The sequence below is a fragment of the Ictidomys tridecemlineatus genome, chromosome 3 (assembly GCF_052094955.1).
Source record: "Ictidomys tridecemlineatus isolate mIctTri1 chromosome 3, mIctTri1.hap1, whole genome shotgun sequence".
NCBI lineage: Eukaryota > Metazoa > Chordata > Mammalia > Rodentia > Sciuridae > Ictidomys > Ictidomys tridecemlineatus.
In genome coordinates this window covers 106699445-106722124 of record NC_135479.1, presented here as the reverse complement: position 1 = coordinate 106722124, position 22680 = coordinate 106699445, and the positions used below count along the sequence as shown (strand labels likewise).

At 38.3% G+C, this 22680-nt stretch overlaps 1 protein-coding gene across 9 annotated transcripts in view; it reads left to right on the top strand.

Annotated features, from left to right (window-relative positions):
* The first annotated feature begins 6536 nt into the window (after positions 1 to 6536).
* Positions 6537 to 22680, top strand: part of B3galnt1 (beta-1,3-N-acetylgalactosaminyltransferase 1 (Globoside blood group)) — a 29800-nt gene continuing 13656 nt past the window's right edge. For 3 of the 9 annotated variants that reach the window (XM_021735238.3, XM_040270024.2, XM_005338295.5), the window contains exons 1-2: positions 6537 to 6727; positions 8127 to 8223. The gene's annotated coding sequence lies outside the window, so the exon portion shown is untranslated. Of the gene's footprint in view, positions 6728 to 6809; positions 7040 to 7144; positions 7165 to 8126; positions 8224 to 10987; positions 11149 to 22680 lie in introns of those variants that run through there. The other 6 variants (XM_040270025.2, XM_021735236.3, XM_040270022.2 and 3 more) reach the window with 4 other exon arrangements.

Sequence of the window (22680 nt, the reverse complement as noted above, 5' to 3'; positions counted from 1 at the left end):
TAACAAGTTGTCAGAGCTTTCCATCAAGTAGATGAAGACAGTGTTAAAATGAGATTTTGGAGAGAACACATATTGAAAAATTCAACTGAGCAATTAGCAGCAGCATTCATTGTAGATGAGAAACCCTCTCCAGAACCACTTCTGCCTTAGAATATATACTGCATAGATTACAAATTTCTATTACATTTGATTTTCATCTGCAGACAAATTTCTGGTTAAAATATAATATTTTCTAAAAAGGTGATTGCTAGTTCAAACTTATCATTAAGCATGTAGTTCCCTAGCTCTTGATTATATGTTTGGAAAACTTGTAGGAAGTTTAACCATCTGATTGATTAGACAGTACCTGGGAGTGAAATTTAACCCTTCGATGCAAGCTTTTCTTCCAGAATTTGTAGGTAGTGCTGGATTCTTAAATTTGTTTGGGGGGCTGGGATTGTGGCTCAGTGGTAGAGCACTCGCCTAACACAGGCGGGACCTGGGTTCGATTCTCAGCACCACATAAAAATACACGCATTGGGTTGTGCCCATTTACACCTAAAAAATAAATATTAAAAAGGAAACAAAAAGAGTTTAAGTAAATTTTTTTTTCTTTTGTGAACTCAGAAAATAGCCTGACTTCAAACTTCAATAAGGCTATTCCATTAAATTCCATACGTTATCTATGGAAGAAAAATCACAGCATAGCAGAGTGATAGGGCCCTGGTGTCTTCCCAAAAGGAGCTCAAAGTCTTATTGCAGAGATACTTTTCAACAAGTACTGAGGGAATGAGTGAATACTTTTAGAATTATAAACAGGCTGAGGACAATTTGGGAAAAGAGTCAGAACAATAGCTGCCATTATAGATCATAATTTGGAGTTTTATGATTCAATTTGAAGTTACTTGAAGGCTCTGAGATAAGGCCTCAATCTAACATCGAGGTCAGCATCAACTTAAATCTCTAGTAGAGAACATAGTAGAAATCTTTTCCTTAGTTCAGCTGCAGTGACCACAACATCTACATCTCTTCCCTTTGAAAGGCAAAGTGTATTTGCCTGTTTTTGAATCTGGAGTGATCTTGTAATTTGCTTTGGTTTACAGAACATGGATTACGTGATCTTTTCTGACATCCAAGGCTGTGCCTTAAGGTGTCTTACAGCTTCTGTCTCCACTCTGGTGGATGTGACCCATAGACCAACAAGAAAGGCCACCACAGAACAAGAGATTACATTAAGTTGACAGCCGATGTGTGAGTGAGGCCACTTGGGACCTTCTTCAACTCATTTGACTCTCCAGTTTAGGGATCAACAAACTATAACTTGTGGGTCATGGCCATGTTTCTGTAGGGCCCTTGAACTAAGAATAGCTTTGGGGTTTTTAATGGTTTACAAAAATAAAAAAAATAACAAAGATACGCAATAGAAACTGTTAGATTTGTTTCCACCACAGATGAGGTAATCGGTGGTGGAAACAAATCTAATCACTTCCCCAAGCCCCACTTCTAAACAGTGCTGCATTGGGACCCAGCCATCAATCCATGAGTTTTGGGGAATACTTCATATTCAAATTATTACCATAACAAATATCTGAGATAAATAAACTTATAAAGAAAAGCTTTATTTTGGCTTATAGGTTTGGAGGTTTCAGTTCATGGTTAGTTGATCCTGTTGCTTTGGGGCCTATGGTGAAGCATTAAATCATGGTGGGGATATGTAGAAGAACAAAGCCATTCACTTCATAGTTGGAAAACGATATATATATATATATATATATATATATATATATATATATATATATGAGACAAGACATATATATATGAGATATATATATATATATATATGAGACAAGACTAAGTTTCCACAATCCCCTTACAGAACATGCCCCCAATGATGTACAACATTCACTATTTCACTAGGCCATACCTCTTACAGGTTCCATCACCTCCCAATAGTGATATAGGCTGGGGATCAAGCCTTTGACACACAGGCCTTTGGGAACATTCCAGATCCAAACTATCAAACTATACCAGAGGCTAAGTCTAAAATATTTATTCTCTGGTTCTTTACAGAAAAAAATTTCAACCATTGTTACAGCTGAATGTAATCTTGTGAGTGAATCCAGACAAAACTAGAGAAGAAACACCCAACTAATCCTCAAAATTGTGAGAGATAAAATTCATATATTTGCAAGCAACTAAATTTAGGGGTGGCTTGTTCTGCAGCAATAGATAGCTGATTCACAAACAATAAATGCTATTTAAAGAAAATGGGGACTGTCTTGAAGGAAATAGTCTCTTAAAGCTTTTGGAGATTTTCTTCTCATTTATTTCATTTGGGAGAAGTTTTTACCTCCAAACTACTGTTCTTGGCTCTGTTTTGCATTCTAGGGAAATTCTGGAAGTTCTGTATACATATACATGTTAGTTTTTCAAGGGATATTCAAAACAATTTAGAATCAGGTATTGAAATATAATTTTTAAAATTAAAAAAAGGATTTGTAAAATAAAATATTAATGTCCTAAAATATCCTTCCAAATACAGAGGTCTGTTTTTTTAATACATTAGTCCATTTGCAATGGAATATGCTTAGTTTTGTTATTGATAGAACTTCTTAGTGAGGTGAGCTGTCACTTATGCTATGATAAAGGGATCCAATGGGGTAGCAATCACTTTACCATCTATACAGGGCACAGCTACCTACCAGGAACCAAGAAAAGAATGATCTTCATGGTTTAGATCATCATTTACACAGTGCCAACTAAGTTCTGAACTTATACCGTTTCTATTTAAACCTAGTTTCATTGTACACACATTCTGAACTATATTTATCCCTATTACTTTTAGAGAACCTTCAAATCACTGTGAATTAAAAATGTATATTTCACTCCCCTATTCTTTTCCCTTTTGCTACAAAAAGGCTTTGATAAGGAAGAAGCGTTTGAACCAAGAGTCTATAAACAAAAAGAAATGAGCCATATTTATAGGCTTGACACAAATGTGTGAGTCACAACTGGGATGGTGATCATGGCTAGATTTGGGTAGTGGTTAAATACATACTCAGACCTACTTGATTTTAGGCAAAGGACCAGTACAATCAATTCTTTATATTCAAATTTATATTTGGCCTATAGCAGTATGGTAGTTGCTTTACAAACTGCTCTACCCCTCAGCCTCACCTCCTAAAGATCACTACTTTGTCCAGTTCCCTTCCCTTGGACTATTATTATCAGTAGTAGTAGTAGTAGTAGTAGTAGTAGTAGTAGTAGTAGTAGTAGAATTTGGTATTAGAATTGAGCCCAGGGGCACTTAACCACGGAGCCAGCTCCCTACTCTTTTTTTGTATTTTTTTTTTTTTTTTTTTTTTTTAGAGACAGGGTCTCACTGAGTTGCTTCGGGTCTTGGTAAGTTTCTAAGACTGGCTTTGAACTCATGATCCTCCTGCCTTAGCCTCTGGAAACGCTGGGATTACAGGCATGGACCACCACACCTGGCCCCTTCCCTTGGATCTTGAACAGTCCTGCGCTTGCTTTTGACCAAGAGAATGTGTTGGAAATGATGCTACAGGCCTTTTGAGTCTAATTTTTATCTCAGGGCTTCTGACTTAGACTCAGAATGCTGGCTCTGATGAAGTTCAGATCAACTGGCAGGGATCAGAGCAGAAGCTAACTTGCTGATGCAAATGAAAACAGCAATATGATCCTCTGATTTGGACTTACTGGAAACTGTCCTCTTTTGAGAAGGGGGATACAGGCTGTTTACAACACTACGTTTGTCTGTGGAATAGATGATGTCCTTTGTGAAATCTCTTGTAGGAGGTGGGATAATCATTGTTATATAGAAAAAAACTTGACAGAGCTACTGCCTAGCGGAGCTTAGGAGCTTACGTGGATAAGCTTCCACCTATAGATATTTATGATATTTCAGAGACCAGATGACCAAAGGCAAAGATTACATGCTAAATTACATATTCTTGATTTGTTTCTGTAATTAAAATGGATGTAGATTAGACCATGTCTTCCCAGGTAAAAACAGAGAACTCCCGGATTTTATCAAATCTTATTAAAATATACATCATAAGACCTTGTAGAAAACATCATTGCTTTGGTATAGTTCTCCTCAGGAACTCTAAAGTGATCCATAGTCAATAGAGAACAGAGCTTACTGCTCTTTAAGTTAAAGCTAGTATTCAACTCAATTATACTGGATCTAGTCCTAGGTGATTTCAAGTTGTAGGTGCCAGAAAAATCCAGAGGATTACTGCTGTGTCTGCCTAGGTGAGTGGATTGATGTCATAACACCTTGCATTAAAAGCTCACAGCCACCCTGTGAAGTAAAAGGGACAACTGATTGAAGCTGACAAGTGATTTTTTTTCCCCTTAACAATGTTGATGGTTTTCCAGTGACATCAATACTGTGCTTGGCTTGTAGCACTATCTCCATCATATCCCTCTATCCTAGCACCTTCACAGTACACATGAACCTTAAAAATGATCTTGTCTATTTGTTTATCTTTAGTCCATGGCCAGTGCAGACAGGAACCCTTGATTCGGACACACAGGAAAATCCTCAGGGAGTTTAAATTAAAGACACAGACACCATTTTACCTTAAATGGCTCCTGGAACACTCAGCCTCAAGCTCCCCAGACAGGCAGCAAGGTTTTACTGAAGAGGCCAGTGGGTGGGTGGGGGGGAAGCACACTAGGGAGAGGGCTTTTATTGGTGAACAAAGAATTCTGGGGAAAATCCCATCCAATGAAGGTCAAGGGGGAGCAGTGTTGCAAGGTCAAGGAGGGGGCAGTGTTGCAAGGTCAGGTGCCATGACTGGATCTTTGGGGCAGTGGTGAGACATGCCTCCACACGGACAAGCTCTCGAACCAAGAAGGGTGGGGAAAGCTCTGCCACATTAAAAGTGACTGAGCACCTCACACCTAGGGGTGTAGAATTCAGTCATGTGCAAGGATGGTCTCCCACATTTATCTTCCTTTAAGAAAACAAATTTTAAAGGGTCTCTGTATGTCCTGTTCCATGAGATGTCCCTGTGGCTTTGTATAGTTGAGTGAATCAAAGATATGCTCTCCAAGACTGGTTTCTCATGCCCAAGGTTGGTCACATTAGCCCATTCACAAGATACTTTCCTGTGAGTGACAACTTGGGATACTCATGAAAAGGTGGTCTTCTATAACCTTGGTTCTTGCAAGAATTTAAGACTTCTCTCCCAAAAGAGTTTCAAAGTCTCCACCTAACATCTATTGCTTTTTAGATACAAAAATAAGCATTTTTCATAATTCTTTATAATAAAGAAATCTGGAGAATGCCTCCTTACTCAAGTGATCATTGGTATCAGGACAACTGATATTATGTGCTTAATATTTAATGTTATGTTTTCCCTAATGGGAAAATATATGAAGAGTAGCATGTAACCTATGAAGGATTCTTGTGGTCAAATCAAGCCATCACACTTTCTTTTCAGCTTACAGGAAATTCTGGCACTAAAGAAAATTAACACCAAAAGGACAAAAAAAAAAAAAAAAAGACAAATTGATAAACTTCAAAAAGTTAATGCCAGGAAAACAAAAAAGGTTGATGCTGTTATCCATTAAGAGAGACAAACATGACAAATGCAATGTATGAATCTTGATGATATCATCTTTCTTCAAAACCAATATACAAGACCTTTTTAACAATTGGGGAAATTTGAATATGGTCTGGATATTAGGTGATATTATTGAGTTGTTGTTTCTTAAATGTGACTATTTACTGTAGTTTTTTAGAAGTCTTTAGTCTTAGGAAAAATGCAGGCTGAAGTATTGGAAGGGGAAGCAGTTATAGTAAATTATAAACACTTGTTCAATCTTGGACACGTATATATATGGGTGTGTTCACTGAACTATTCTTTCAACTTTTCTTGTGGCTGTTGCACAGTCTCCTAGCCAAAGCACTGGATTAGAAATTGTTTTCAGGTGGCACTCTTCCAGAGGTCCTGTGGCCTAAGAGTAGTATTTTTGTTGTTATTATTACTTATTAATTTAACCAACTCCACCCACAGACTGGCACGACCAGAATCCACATACCAACACCCAGCTCTCACTGGAAAAAGCGGTTCCACTCCTCCAGGGAGCCTTGAGTAGGGGGCGGGGGGGGGGGGAGCTTTCTTGAACTGTTGGTTTCAAGAGGAATCTCTTGAGAGCACAAGATTCCTTGGAACTCCAGTCCACACAGATCATTGTAATATGATGGGGACTCAACTTTTATTCCCCATCAGTTCAAAAAGGATCACTTACACTCTCGGAGAACAAAGAATACCCATCACCACCACCACCCCAAGGTTTCTTCTTTCCTAATTAGCTGTGTTTGGATTTCAAAAAGAAAATCCCTCCAGGACCTCCTGGAGGCCGTGCATTTACACAGCTTGGAAAACGACAAGAGATACAGAGTAGCGGGTCTTAAACAGAAATCTTAGCCTGAAGTCTGCCATTAAGTTGTCTAACCTCTATCAGTCACAACTACCGAATGCATTCATAACACCACAGTGTTTGGAACGCAAGATCTAGAGAGAGCGCCAAGGCGAGCGCGCAAGGATGCCGCGGGCCTGGGCCCGCGCGTGCAAGCTAGGATAGCTTGGGCCGCAGCCCCAGCGCGAGGTCTGCGCGCGCCCGGGCGTGCATGCGGCTGCGGGGAGGTTCTGTGTGCGCGCAGGGCTGGAGCGCGGCCCGCGTTGGAGCTGAGTGGGCGCTGCGCGCGCGGGAGGTGAGTGTGAGGCAGGGGCCTTGTGTCCACCCGGAGGCGGTTGAGACCCAGGCTGGCTGACAGGCATGGTCCCGGGACTTAACCTTTTGGGAAAGCGGAAAATCAGCCGGCGAGGCCCGGAGGCGCCGCCCACTTTTTCGGCCCTCTACAAAGCGCAGTAGGGTTTGCGCCTCGAGCCGCCACGCCCTGGGGTCTTGGGCCTTGTTGGCGGCAATTCCTGGCCCCTGTGTGCGCGGGAGAAGGAGTCTAGTGGGGCCGTGGGCAACACAGAGGGACGCCGGTGCACGTGGCGAGCCCAGGCCGCAGCCGCAGGTTGTTCACCCTCTCCTGCCCTAGGGCGCAAGCCCTGCCTTTTGGTCGCCCGGTGCCGCTCCAACTACTAGGGAGGGGGTCTGTCTCTGCGACGCGAAAAGACCCGAACGGTGCTAATAGTATTGGTGGGTCTCCAATAGGTTTGGAGCGAACGCATTTCCGTGGCGGTGGGGAAGGGCCCCAGAGCCGGATTGTAGGAGGGCATTTCACGGGGAGAACTGGAGAAAAATCTGCACCCATGGGAGCGGGGAAATTCGACCGAGAGGCGGGGGGGGGGGGCGGGGGGGGAGGGGAAGAGAAAAAGGAAACCCAGAGGGGCTGGGGCTGCATGATTCTTAAGAGGCGGTCTTAATGAGTAGTATACTAGCATTTTAAAAGAAATCTTGGAGGTGCAACGTTGCCTCACTTTTCCAAGCAGTAAGGAATGATGCCAGCAGTGTGCATAGGTAATCGTTGCATTCGTATTTATTCTTTTCACTACTGGACCAGGCTAGAGATTTTTTTTTTTTTTTTTTTTTTTTTTTTTGCAGAGCAGATCTGGCCGTCTGTGCCGGCCTTTAGGAGTGACTCCTTTGTAAGGGGGGAAAATTGCCCAACCATGCCTTTTTTTTCTGTTTCCAGAAGTAAGGAAGATTTGAGTTGGCAGCCTTTAACCAAAAACAAGTTTGTTTGTTTTCCTCTCTGCAGCTCCCCAGGTATCTTGGGCTCAAACAGGGAGCTGAGCTCCTGCTCTCAGAATGTGTTGATGACTGATAGAAACACAAATTATGGAAGAGATGGGAATATGTAATAGAGTCTGCTTTTTTTTTTTTCCCTGTTAGACAAAACCTCATTCAGAATGAATGGTCATTGGGTAACTCTAGCCCTAAAAATAGTCTGTTATCAAACAGTGACCAAATATAATTCCAGATTAGAGCATGAGGTTATTTGAGAGCCAGGAGGTAGAAGAAGGGATCAGTGCTTTTCCAAAATTGAAAAAAAGTGTTGATACATAATTACTTCTATAGCAATTTTCTAAGTGTAGAACATTGATTTTAGATGTTATAGTACCAGTTTTGTCACAATATAATCTTTTTCTTCTGTTAAGTATTTCACAGCAAATCTGAATGTTTAATTAAAGAATGGAATACAGAAAACCACAAAAAACTTCAGCTATTGATTTAATCTCATCTGAAATTCTACAGGTAAGTATATCTTATTTTTAATTTAAAAATTATCTTAGTTGATGAAAAGGTCTATTATAGTGCCCTTTACTGGGTTTTAGGTATCATTGATGCAGCTGCAATGTTTGTTATAATATATTCTAGCATGTTTCTCCAGAGAGTTTGAAGAAGGCAAGATTCAAGCTCTATTTAATTTGGTGGGTTGTATTCAAGTTCAGACTCAATTCTCTTCATCTCTGAGAAAATGATGCACTGAATACGTTCATCTTTCCCTTCTGGTAAATAATTTGCCTTTCCCCCATGCTCAACCTCTTTGTTCTGTCCACCATTGGATGATTCAGATAGAAACTCTTTTTTCACCACTATATAATATCCAGGCCAAATACAATTTTCTATTGCAGTTTCGTAGGTATTGTTGGTTATTATTGCTTGCTGTGTATTAGATCCCATTGTATGGTAAAGAACCACGTTGTATGGCCACATGACTGAAGTCAACATGTGTGATCAAACAGGGTACCCTTATATATAATCTTGTGTAACAGATGCATTCAAAAATTGCAGGCTGCATATGGTGGCACATACCTGTAAGCCCAGCAGCTTGGGAGGCTGATGCAGGAGGATCCCTTAATGAGACCCTGTCTCAAAATAAAAAAATAAAAATGAGCTGAGGGTACAGTTGAGTGGTAGAGTACCCAATCTTCCCAGTTCAATCCCCAGTGCCACATTAAAAAAAAAAAAAAAGTTGCAGTTTTGTAGGCTCTTTGCTAGACATCTCTTTTGGGATTTTTGACAATTATTTTTAATAAAAATTACATATTATAAATATTGATTTGCTTTTGTTACTGCATCTCTTGGCACATTGTGAATTAGAGGAAAAAGGGGAAGATGAAGGTATGGTGATATGTAGGGGTCATGTGAGAGGAAGATGAAGTCACAGAACATCTCTAGGGCAGGGTCTTGAAAGGCTGACAAATGAAAAATTTGAGCTCCCTGAAGCTCTGAGACATTGAAGAATAAAAACTAGAAAGCTGGTGCAGATTTTTTAATCATCCCATCCCATGTGTTTACCATCCCATGTGTTTCTGACCCCTAACATAGGTAGTAAACTAGGAAGCCAAGGACTCTTGCCCTCCTGTTGCATCCACAGCCCAGGTGATTAATACCAGCCATGCCCACCCTCCAGGAACTATTTCATGTAGGGAATATGTTACCAGCTTGACTAGGATCTCCTTTCAGTAGCACGGCCCTTAAGGATCATGAGGAAACCAAGGGAAGAGATATTTTGGGAGATTTTATTGATGCCCCAAGGGATTCCATTTCATAGGACTAGAACAAACATTTGCAGACTAGGCCTGTTTTGTAAATATAGTCATCCCATGGGATTCATAAGTTCCATATCTGTAGATTCAGCCAACCATGGACTTAAAATATTGGGGAAAAAATGTGCCAAACATGTGCAGACTTTTTTTTGTCATTATTTCCTAAACATAGCATTTACATTGCATTTGGTATTATAAGTAATATAGTGATGAATAAAAGTATAAAATAGTGATGAATTAAAGATATGCAGAGGTTATGTGCAATACTATGCTATTATGTGAGTGACTTGAGCATCCATGGATTTGGGTATCTGCAGGGAACATAGCCACACCCATTTGTTTAATATTTTCTGTGACTATTTTCTGTACAAAGACAGATGGAGGATACATGGCCTGCAAAGATAGCATTTACTATCTGGGTTTTTATGTAAAACAAATTTTACCCACCCCAGGCTAAAATATTGGTTTCTACAACACTCCTAAGCTATACATTTTGAACAGGCTCTTGTAGTATAAAGAAGCACCAATCCTGTTAAAACATTTCATAGTTCTGCATTCACTTACTCTCAATGGGAAAGCAAAGACTCAAATTATTTCTTTTATGTAAAACTGTATTTGGTATTTTGGTTGTGGATTTTGCTTTTGAAGATTTATCACTGACTCTGACAGTATTAAATAGTTCCTTTATACTATTGCAAGCTCTCTAATTTTATTGGATATCAGCACATTCTGGAAGGGCATACTCGGTTCCCTGCCCAGCATTCTGGTAATTATTTTGGAGATATTTGAGCTGAGTGGTCACGTTCCCCCCCCCCCAATCTTCTTCAGGTGTGCCTCATTCATAAGGTTCAGTTTAACTTGAGGGCAGGACTTGTCATCTTCACTGCTGCTGCCTCTCACACAGGACTTGAGTGAATGAACTAATGAATGAATGAGTGAAAATACTAAGGGGAAAGTAGTTGATGATTAAGCCTGACAGAAGAGAATGATAAAGATTTGTAACATTCCTTATTCAGGGAAATGAAGGGATGTAATGTCAACTAGAGCAGGTTCCTCTTCTTCTTCCAGTGGGTAAAGCTGTTTATAATAAAACAGAGACAAAAAGGCCAGCTTTCAAATCAGTATTGTTGCTCTTCTATCTGATTTGTGTACTGTTTGCTCCAGTTTTCCTGGCTTCCCTGACCCATCCAGTCATTGCTTTCCTACTGGCTACTCTGTAACACGGTGTTCTCAGACTATACCCCCCTGAGTGCAGAGGTGTGTCTGCTTTTGCTCCACACTTCTTTTCCTTCCAAGGAATCCCAAGGCTATCCCAGTCTCTGTTCCTGCTTGCTTTGGGTTGCATGCCACAACCCCCAAATCTATAAAATTCCCATATTCAGGGACTGTTCTACCTACAAGAAAGTAGTACCCTGTTTATAAACAGTATATAATGTATCTTTTTAAACATTTCTTTAAAAACCCAGGTGTGTCTTCTACCTCAGCATATCAAGGCAACAGGCTTCCCTTTTCTTGAGGCTTGAATGAAAGACATTCTTCCATATATCTCAGAATACACCCGAGAGTGGTACTGCTGCAGCCAGCGGGAATTTCAAGGGCAAAATTGGGAAATGGCAATGGAGTAGAGGTACTTTGTACTCACTATCTACTGAGAATGTGTAAGGGCCACAGAAAGAGGTATTCAACGTGATTTTATGTTTCCCTTAAACTCAATACCTCAGATTTATTCTTAAAAGTTGAACCGTTTTTAAAAATGTATGCCAAAATGAAACCCAGCTATGATGGATTGGCCAATTTTGAAGCCATCTAGCCACTGTCATTAGACTCACATTTTTCTATTTTGTTCAGAAGGATCTTTCAGTGTCCAGTTCCAGAAGCTAATTCTTGAGTGTTATCTAAGGCTTCCCTTGACCTTCTGGTGAAGGAACCCTATTGAAAATGGAGATGAGTATAATCAGAGAGAGGCATTTAGTCTCCGCTAACTCCTGATGGGCACTACTTTGGTGTCTGTTTACTAAAAATATTTACAGAAGCCCAGTAACCTACTCAGGGTTATTTGGAATATAAATTCATTAACATAATTTCATTTAGCAATTTCTCCATTGTTGAAAAGTGACCTTATAAGGGAAGCTTATTGAGACATTAATCTCTCAAGCATCAGTTGGAAAAGGTTCATGTACTTTGTTGCTCTCTGCTAGTTGCTAGAAGTGCCTATTATAGGACTTTTAACAGTACAAGTCATACCTAGAAAAAAAATAGTTCAGTTGCAGGAAGACTATGAGGCAGGTAGAAGGATTACAGAAGAGGAGAGCATGTGAGAGAAGAAACCAGAAAGTCTACCGTCAGGAATGTATGAGAACTTATATTTGCAGAGAAACAACATCAGGCATTTGACATCCTAGAAGAACTAGAATCCTTGAACTCTAGGAGAAGGCTTACTGCTTGGAAGGAGAAACTAGATCCACTAGGATTTATTTGCATATTTAACTGTATCATATAAGTTGGTATCATATAAGACACATTTGGGAGCTAGCAGTGGAGTTTGTAAATGGAACCAATGTAGGCAAGTAAGAATGAATTAGAGGAAGCCTAGAGTGTGGACTTGTATTAATACAAGATAAGCACCATCTGCTTATCTCGGTGCCAGCCCAGCCCTAACCTCCACATTTAGCACGTTTTATTTCATTTAGTCCTCATAGTAAGCCCATGAGGACGATATTATTGCTGTTATTTTACAGATGAGGTAACTGAAGCTTTAAAAGGTTAATTTTCCTAAGTGGGTATTTGATGATGCTCAGACTTCCAATATGCAAATCACCTGGAGATGTTGTTTAAAAGATTCTGATTCAGAAAGTCTGTGGGGGTGTTGGTGGCTGGTTGAAGGTCTGCGTTCCTAGCATCCTCCAGGTGGTGTCTATGTACTGCACTTTAGAGAGGTGAGGGGCTAGGGCAGCACATTGGAAGCTTTAAAAATAATGCCACCTGAGCCCCACCACCCTCTGAAATTGGTTCACTGGTTTGAAATACTGTCTGGCTTTCAGTGTTTTTCAGGGTCTCCAGAAGATTATGTAATACATAGCAAAGTGAGAACCTCTGGGTTCAAGAAGAGTGAAAAAGAAAAGCAGTGGCCAGATGTCATTGGCTTTGCTTGTTTCTAATGTAATCAGAGGTCATCAAGCATAAAGCAGAGGTAGGGTGTGAAGATAATTAGGCATTTAACTGAGTCTAATGAATAATAGACTCAATTATATTGCTTTTTTATGAATTTATGTGTTTAGTTTGAGAGGTACTACTAGGGAAATTTCCCTCAAGGATGGATATTGATATGTGGGTTTTTTTTCCTCCTTTATAAATGAAAGGATGTGTTTGATGTGTGTAATTGTGATTTGTATTTAACTTAATATTTACAGGATCTTTATTAGGCAATTAGGGTTTCCAGCCCCTTTGCACCATTGTTTCTCTTAAAAAAAAAAAGAAAGAGAAAATTTTTTTAATATTTATTTTTTAGTTTTCGGTGGACACAACATCTTTGTTGGTATATGGTGCTGAGGATCGAACCCTGGCCGCATGCATGCCAGGCGAGCGCGCTACCGCTTGAGCCACATCCCCAGCCCCCATTGTTTCTTTTATGTAGAAGAAAAATTAGAATGTTGCACAACTGTCAGTGGTTTAGTTTGCACTTGTGTTTTCTTGGAATGACCCCAATCTAGCATGCTTGGGCTTAAAGTTTAATTAAAATTTGTTTTTTTAGGTTTTTTTTCCTCTCTGGCCCTTTTGAAATGCATATGATCAGAATTGGGGAAGCTATTAGAATAATGCTTTGTTATTAGGAGATGCCTAGAGAAAAGTAAGCATAATCGAACAAATTCAGGAGTTTACTTTTAAATTCAGTTCATTCTTAGGAATATTTATTAAGTGGATAAAAGTTCATTACTAGCTTGCACAGTGGCATGTGCCTATAAATAATCCCAGTGACTTGGAAGACTGAGGCAGAAGGAACCCAAGTTTGAGGCCAGCCTAAGCAATTTAGCCAGACCCTGTCTCAAAAAATCAAAAGGGCAAGGCACAGTGGCACACACTGCACTGTAATCCCAGCAGTTTGAGAGGTTGAGACAGTAGGGTAACAAGTTCAAAGCCAAACTGAGAAATTTAGTGAGACCCTGAGCAACTTAGAGAAACCCTGTCTCAAAAAATAAAAGGACTAAGGGTGCAGCTCAGTAGTAGAAGTAGAGCACCTGTGGGTTCAATCCTCAATCCAAAAAAAAGAAAACAATGTTCATCACCAAACTTTGCACTGTATGTCGGTATCCCAAGCGTCTACCATGTGCGAGACAGTGGGGCTATGGAAGGGAACAGGATTGGTCAGGTCTTTTTACAGTCCAATTTCACATTCTCTTGAAGGGAACAGACAGTCAACACAATTTTTTAAAAATATAGTTTTAGTTGTAGATGGACACAGTACCTTTATTTTATTTATTTATATGTGGTGCTTGAACCCAGTGCCTCACAAGTGCTAGGCAAGCACTCTACCACTGAGCTACAAAGCCAGCCCACCATTTTTTTTTTTTTTTTAAAGAAAATCCAGATAGCGTTAAATGCTTAGAAGAAAATAAGAAGGATGTGATAGAAAACAAGGGCTTGGGAAACTTAACTTGAGATAAGGGGTCAGGTAAGGATTCTTCTAAGTGACATTTTGCTGACGTCTAAAGTTTAAGAAGCCAGCCTTTCCAAGAACAGATTAATGGAATAGCAAGTGCAGACTCCTCAAGGAAGGAAAAGAATGGGATTGGGAAAGGGGTAGCAAATGAAATGAGGGCTTGTGTATATATACCTGAGTGAGACACTTGGTAGATTTTCTTAAAAAATGGTAATATTGCTGTCTTTACAGCTATCATTGTCCTTGTACTTTTTTTGCATTCACTAACTTTTCTCTAATGAACATCTATTACATTTGCAATTAGAAAAATTTCATATAGCTGAGCATAGTGGTGCTGACCTGTAATCCCACCTGGGATTACACCTGTAATTCCAGACACCTGGGAGGTTGAAGCAGAAGGATTGTGATTTTGAGGCTGTTCTGGGCAATTTAGCAAGACCCTATCTCAAAATAAAAAATAATAATAATAAAAAAGAGGGGGCATTGCTGGGGATGTAACTCAGTGGTAGAGCACTTTGGGGTTAATTTCCAGTAATAAAATAAAGGAAAAGTTTTATATATTTTTAAAGGAATTAAATTTGATTTCTTTTTTCAGAAATAGCCAGCATTTTTGCACCCTAGGAAAGAATTTCAGGTTATTTTGGCTGAAATAATTGTAACATTGCACTCTTTGTTAATTTTTTCTCTGAACAGATTATTTCTTGCCTCTGTATTTTCTAGTGCTCAGCATATTTTTGATGCAAAATAAAAAGGTATATATCTGCCTAAATGACAAGTTATTAGTTATTAATACTTGTTAATAACGTCTCATATTTCAGTTTTTTAAAATATTTTGTTTTAGTTGTAGTTGGACACAATACCCTTATTTTATTTTAATGTAGTGCTAAGGATCAAACCCAGCGCCCTGCACGTGCTAGGCGAGTGCTCTACCGCTGAACCACAACCCCAGCCTCCTCATATTTCAGATTTTGAGAGTGAAAATCTTCTTAGTATTTCTGTGCAGAGACTGTTGTGATGTTGCTTCAATATTTGTATCAGGCTCACTGGCTGCAATAAATTAAAGCCAAATCTCAAGCAGCTGTGTTTATAAGGACTCCCTCGATTAAGAGCACAGTGGCAATGCAGCACACTCCCTCCTATCTTGTGGCCAAGAACATGAGCTTTGGAGTCCTATTTGAATTTTCCTCCACTACTTAACCAGCCTGGGACTTTGGACAAGTTATTGCTCTCCCTAAGCCTTAGTTTCCTCACTTGTTAAATGGAGATATAAAGACCTTAAAAGCACCTCAACTTCTGGGGGAACTCATAAAAATTACATGAACTGGTGCCTGGGAGCAGTTACTGTTGATCTCACCACATGCTGACCCTGGAGGTAGACACCTGTCCACACTGACTGCAGTAGTAAGGAGTGCACAGATTGACAAGCAGGGCTGCCCAGCTTGTTTTATGTCTTCAGTACAATATGACTTACCAAAAGAAAAGTGCACAAGTTATAAGATGAATTATCAGAGTGAACACACCTGTAGCCCCATCTAGGTCTAGAAATAGAGCATGGCCAGTGCCCCAGAAAGTCCCCTTATCCTCTCCCAGTTATATTTTCTCCCTCTCCCTGAAGAGTGCCTGAATTCTAACACTGTGGTTTTCTTGCTTTTCAACTTTGTATGAACGGAATCTACTCTTTAACCAGGTGTTCTGCCTTCTTTCACTCAACATTATGGTTGAGATTCTCCATAGTACCATGCAAGTTGGTAGTTTGTTCATTATGGATAATATGGCATATTTATCTCTTCTATTATGGGTGGGTATTTGGGCTGTTTCCGTTGTTGGGGCTGTCCTGAATAGTGGACTAATTATTATTAACTCTCTTGTACATTTTTGTTTTAGCCCAAGGACCTAGATCAGCACTCAGGAAAAACAACTTAGAAATATCAAATGTTCCCCATTTTTTTTTAAGTACTTGCAAGTTGAGGCACCATAATCATCAAACATAAAACCACCTGGAGTGCCAGATGGGATTTTTCTCCAAACACTTTCTCCTTCCTTGAATTTGATCCCCATTTTAGTAGAGGTTCCACTTCAAAATTGCAACCTTCTGAGCTAACTGATGCACTTGTATTTTGCACTAACAAGGGCAAGACTGCAAAGATCAGAAGAGGCAAAAAGCTAATTTACATCATAGAGTGGCAGGAGAAAAAGCCCAGATAGTAACACCCCAGGGAGAACACAGTGCTACCATTCTAAGAAAGGAAGCAGCCTTGTGTCTTCTGCATTGAAAGGTTTTATGATCTAGTTGGGATCCTCCCACCATGAATTTTTCATTTGGGGCGGTTAACATGGCTTTCTGCTATGGCTTAGTGCCTCAGTTCTCTGTGCATACTCCTAAATAGGAAAGTTCCATTTCTTTTTAGTTTTAAGAAGGAAGTATATAGGGCTGGGGATATAGTTCAGTGGTAGAACACTTATCTAGTTGCATGAGGCCCTGGTTTCCATATCTAGCCCTGATAAAAAAGTACCTATGACAGTGGTGATTATGGGTGGAGTTTTTCATTCCACAAAGTGGAGTGATATTATCACTCAAGATGGAGTGAGCCCTATTCTCCCTTCTCCCATCATCCTACTCACATCTGTCTACCTACTGTAACATTTTTTGTATGTTTTTGTACGTGTGTGTATTGTACATTGTGCCTACATGGTACCAAATTAGCTTACACATAAATAAGCGCTCATAAATTTAAAGGACATAAATTCATATGACTTTGAGTTCAAATAACTTATGTATATCCTTAAAAATAATTTAAACTTGTTAGATAAAAGTAAAGATATCTTTGGAATAATGAACACAATTTTTTTTTACCTAGGTTACTCACCAATCAGGACTATATTTGCCTCTGTTAAGATGTTTGAAATACAGCATCCATTGCTTTTAGGGTTTTTCTTTGGCAAATACTACTAATAATAATATTAATAATTTAAAATGTTAAATGTGTTTGATACCCTGGTTTTATTGGGTAATCTAAAAATAACTATTGAAGTGGGTAAATTAGATAGACATAAATGGAATAAACATTTTTAAATGTATATGTTAGGAAAAACATCTCAGTCATTTGTAAGTGAAAATGTTGAAACATCAGGGACTGGGGTTGTAGCTCAGAGATACAGTGCTCGTAGCATGCATGAGGCACTGGGTTCAATCCTCAGTACTACATAAAAATAAAATAAAGGTATTGTGTCCACCTACAACTAAAAAAATAAATGTTTAAAAAAATATTGAAACATCAATTGCTAAGTTCAAGTATTCTTAAATTCTATAAGAATATATATGTGTTTGGGTCTACTAATGATTGTATTTTAATGAATTATTGGTATTTAAAAGAATAAGTTTCTGCTCTTCACTAAAAAGCAAGATCACTAAAAGTTAAATTCTAATTAATATGTAATTCTATATGCAAAGAACACAAAAAACTTAATGTTTTAATTTAAATAAGCATAAAGTATTTTAAGTCATTGATAAAAGATTAGTTAGCTTAAATTCAGAAATTTTCTAAAGATTGTTTTAAATTTTAAACTTAAGGAAGAAAAAAGGCAGTATATAATCAACAAGTAATAATCAACAAGAAGAAGGAGAAAATTATTAGGATGTATTTTGGGGGAATTTTTTGGATGAGAAGGGATTTTGTATGGTAAAGTAAGATTTTTTTGTCCTAAAGTCCAAGATAGGTAAAAAAAAGAGGTCAAAATTAAAGATGTAAACAAGTTATAGAGTGTCTGAGGAAGTTATAGAAGATTTGTGGGAGATAAATTATATCAAATTTGTGTAATTAAGTAGGCTATCATTAACAAAGGGAATTCCCTTAAGAATAAAAATTTTGTGTTTTATTAAAATAATTTCTTGTGTTCATTAGGTTTTCATTACTTGAGGAAACTAAGTCTTAAAAAGAATTAGGGTTGGGCTGGGGATATGGCTCAAGCGGTAGCGCGCTCGCCTAGCAAGCGTGCGGCCCGGGTTCGATCCTTAGCACCACATACAAACGAAGATGTTGTGTCCACCAAGAACTAAGAAAAAATAAATAATTGTTAAAATTCTCTCTCTCTCTCTCTGTCCCCCTCTCTCTCTTTAAAAAAAAAAAAAAAAGAATTAGGGTTTAAGTGCCTTTCTGTTTTAAAATCTTTTCAACACTCACTTCATAACTAATTAAATGACAGTGTTAGATTATTATGATACGTTTGACACCAGTATGTCTGAGACTAGAAACCTGTATGCATCTTGATATTGAGCAGGCGCAAGAGGCTAGGCTTTGCTGCTCATTATACTCCACAAATACTCTGAAAAGTATTGGCAGGAAAATAGGTTAAAGCCAGCTTTGAAGGAAGATAGGAAGAGACTTTTTGTCTGAAATAATCATCTTAAGAGAGCTGAAAGGTGAGGAAAGCTTTTAGAAGAGAAGAGGAGACAAAGATGTAGGCAGATTTAGTTACCCAGAGAACCTGTCTATCTCAGCGTCCAATGAGCCTCCTAATTGAGAGGAAGTTTACAAGTTCCTCAGTATAAGGAAGTTTAAAAGTTAAAACAATTTGGAACTTTAATTCACATCCTACAGAAAGCTATCAGGAAGTTGCTCTTAGTTTCGGAGGGATTGTTTTAATCCGAGAGCTAAATATGCTTTGTCTAAATGTTATACATGAGTTTGTAAAGTTAAAAGTATGTAGTTTTAATACATATAAGGTGACTTGTTAAGTGCTCTTTACATGCATGAGATACACTTGTACATCAGGTAATAAATCTATTTGTGGGTATTGGCACTGTTTGCTGAACAGAGAAGAGTTTTAAATCTAATCTTAGATTTGCTGGTGCTATTAACCTATGTAGACTGGTTAAAGGCAAAACTGCAATATTAAGAGTTACCCTACTGAACTATGATTTTTATGCATATACATATGTGGGGAGGGAAGAACTTCTGTGTTGCTCTGATACTGAGTATTCCTGGCTTCTTTGTATGTTAAATGTATTCATGTTCCCCAAGTGTATATGTATTCTAAAATGCAAAGTTAGGGAAAACACCTTACCAAACTGGTGCCCTCCAATTGTGGGGACAGGCTTTTTTTTTCAGGTAGATGTTTTTGTGCTCTTGTTTGTAGTATGACTGTTCTCTTTGAGCAAATAGATATTCACAAACCCTTGGCATTCCAAACTGTGATGCTGTGATAATTAAAAGGATTGGACATTGGTCATCTAAGGAGGACCTCAGAAATTACTACATTCTATTTTAATTTTAAAACTTTTCATTTATTCTTAAGAGTCAGAATGTCATTTAAGATTATGTAATTGGCTAAAAGTAACCTGTTACTAATAATTTATATGGGGAGAATTATGTTATTTGTTACACTGGGGTAGGAATTTATATGTATTTTTGGAAAGACAATAGGGAGAACCTGATTAATTTTTAAGGTTGGCAATATGCAACATGAAAACAGTTTTTCTTCCAAAAAAGGGAAATTAAGTGTTTTCTTAGCCTTTCCATTGGATCCAGGTTTCAGATGTGATTATATCATGTTAACTAATCTTCAAACAGATTCAATACATGAGAGCTTTGTTTTCTTTTACTCCTGAGTAGAATGATATTTAAAGGGTGGGGGAGAAGAATATTAGCTTAAAATGTATAAATTTCAACTAACATTTGTCAAAAGACCAGCCTTTCCTGGGCTAAGACTCTGCCTTTTGCACTGCTTCATGTTAGGATAACCCCCAAAGTAGGCAATGGGAAGTTCTAGTAGGGTGCAAAAGGGTTTTAAAAAGAAATAGGATTTGTAAATGATATCATGCATAATGGAGCTGATAAATTATTTATTGTTTTTTATAGAAGGTAACCAAATATCAAAGGTATATAAGTGTTATAAAAATAGTGTTTCTTGGTTCAGAGCAGTCATACAAACTAAATGTGTTTCTGCTGTTTTTAATTTTGTTTTGTGTTTCTCTTGTAAAACTTTATAAATGTCTCCTGTTAATGTTTTATGAAGTACAACTTCTAATAGAATAACCTAACAATTTGAGATAATAAGCCATCACCTATAGGACGGACAGGATGTAACATTGACTCTTCATACTAATGGTGACCCCAATTAAGTGGAAGGGGTAACTGTAAAATACAAAAGTTAAAATTAGGACTCACTATTCCTACTTCATCTCTGGCAGAACTGGCCCTCTGGGTGTTCAACAACTGGTACTTTGAGACCAAAGCCAAGGAAAATAAATGGGCTAAGAAAAAATAATAGTGAATATTTTGACCCTTGCCCTTCAAGGTCAACTAGGACCCAGGGAAAGGTGGACTCCCTCTAGAGACCCTGTAACTCTTGAGTTAGTTGCTAATCAAGAGGATTTTGAGGGCCCTAGAGAATGGGATATTGGGATATATTCTGCAAAGAAGAAGAGGGTCATTGGAAAGGGAACTGTCCCCAGTGCTTCAAGGGAAACCACATGTGTTCAGCAACACCCTAACCCATCCTGGAAGATGGTATAGCTGGTAGAAAAAAAAGACTAAAGGTGCCAAAAGGATTCTCACAAGTTCCTAAAAGTAACCCATGAGGAATATCTCCAGAACTTAACAGGAAAAAAGAAAGAGATTAATTTTAGGCCTAAATAGGGGTCACCTGCTTGGACTCAAACACTCATGAGGGAAATATAACCAAACACAAATGTACTTATATGAGGGTGGTAGAAAAGTAAAAGAACAATCATTCATGGACAATTAAAAGGGAAAGACAGTGGCTCTTTTAAATGTAACTTGGGGTTCTTATGCAAGATTGCCTGACACTGAAGTCTTTCCATCACGCACATCCACAGAAAAGATGGACCTCATAGCTCAGACAGGGGCCCTCTGTTTAGATAAAAACAAAGAAATGATTATTTTTTTTTCTTATCCCGATTAAATTTTTTTAGTAATCCATACTCACTGAGGTATTTAGAAGGAGAATCCCCTACATGGTTTATTTATTTAGTTAGTTAATTGGATGTATTCTGACTTTGTCTCCCTTTTATAATTTACAATGATATTTCTACTTTTAGGCTTAAGCATCTGACCCTTATTGCTTATATGCTTCAGGCCAAGAAACCTGCAAAGGTAGATTGGCTGACGCTCCAATGCCCTCAGACTGAGGAATGGACAAAAGACAAGGTGGCGAAATTGTTACAGGGATTTCGACTCCTCACTTTTGCCTGCAAAAATCTGATAGTTGGATAAAAGCAAGATTAAAGATGTGGCATCACTGCCTCCATTTGCATCTGTCTCCTTTGCCCTGAATTACCTTGGAGTCAGCAATAGGTATGATGGATACACATCTTGTGATGAGTCAAAGAAAGTTTCTTAGTCCCTCTTGACCAATCCTGAGATAATGATGGACCAGATCACACTTGAAGATCACCTGCTTTGGCAGCTGTGCAGTGCCTGCAACTATGCAAAGCCCCAAACTTTACTCTCATTTCCCTATCTATAAAACCTCAAAGTCATTAGACAGGGCTAAGGACATATGGGTCTTTTTTTTTGGTGCATCTGTACTGATTAAAGTTCCTATCATGCTTTTCACCCTTTCCTTTTCTATTAGGTTTTTGGTGCTATGGCCAGACCTGTTTTGTTGAATCCCCAGTGAGGCTCTGGCCTTGGATTCTGGTAACATATGTAGCTGCTTCTAAAAAAGCCCATCATTTCTCATATAGGTTTTAAAATTATTTTATAAATACCATTGACATACACACAAACACAGTTTGTATAAAATTATTTATCTTCTAGTTTTTACTCAGCATTTTGAGATCTATTCAAATTGAAATACTATGTACAATTCCTGAGTGTGTGTGTGTGTGTGTGTGTGTGTGTGTGTGTGTATTTCCAGCTATCATAAAGGATTCCATTAGAAGGCATACCAGGTTTTATTTGTCTGTTCTTACTGATATACATTTTAACCTTGAGTTTTTGGCTTTTGTGGCCTAAAGATAAGCATACATGTTTCCAAGATGCACATATGTGAGCATTTTCTAGGATACATATCAAGAAAAGGAATGGCTGCTTTTCATTTTTACTAGATGCCACCAAGAAATTGTAGCAGTTTGTGTTTTGCCCTGGTGTATGATAGGTAGCATTTACCCCATAGGTATAGGTAGCATTTACCTGATTAATTTTAAGCTTTTTGATATTTTTCAGTCTGATGGGTTAAAATTTCAATATCTCTACCTGATTTTAATTTGCCTTTCTTTATTAATTTGCCTTCATTACTGGGGAGATTGAGTCTCATTTCATGTTTGTTGACCATTCTGATTTCCTCTTCTGCAAACTGCTTACAGTTCATTCATTTTCTTTTTAACTTGTAAGTTTTCTACAAACTTTATAGAAACTTTAACAATATTCACAGGTTTTTACAGATAGGTACCATATAAAAAAATATAGTAAAAAGATTCTGGAAATACCAGTCCTTTGTTTGCTTTATTGTAAATATCCTAAGTCTGTGGCTCATAGT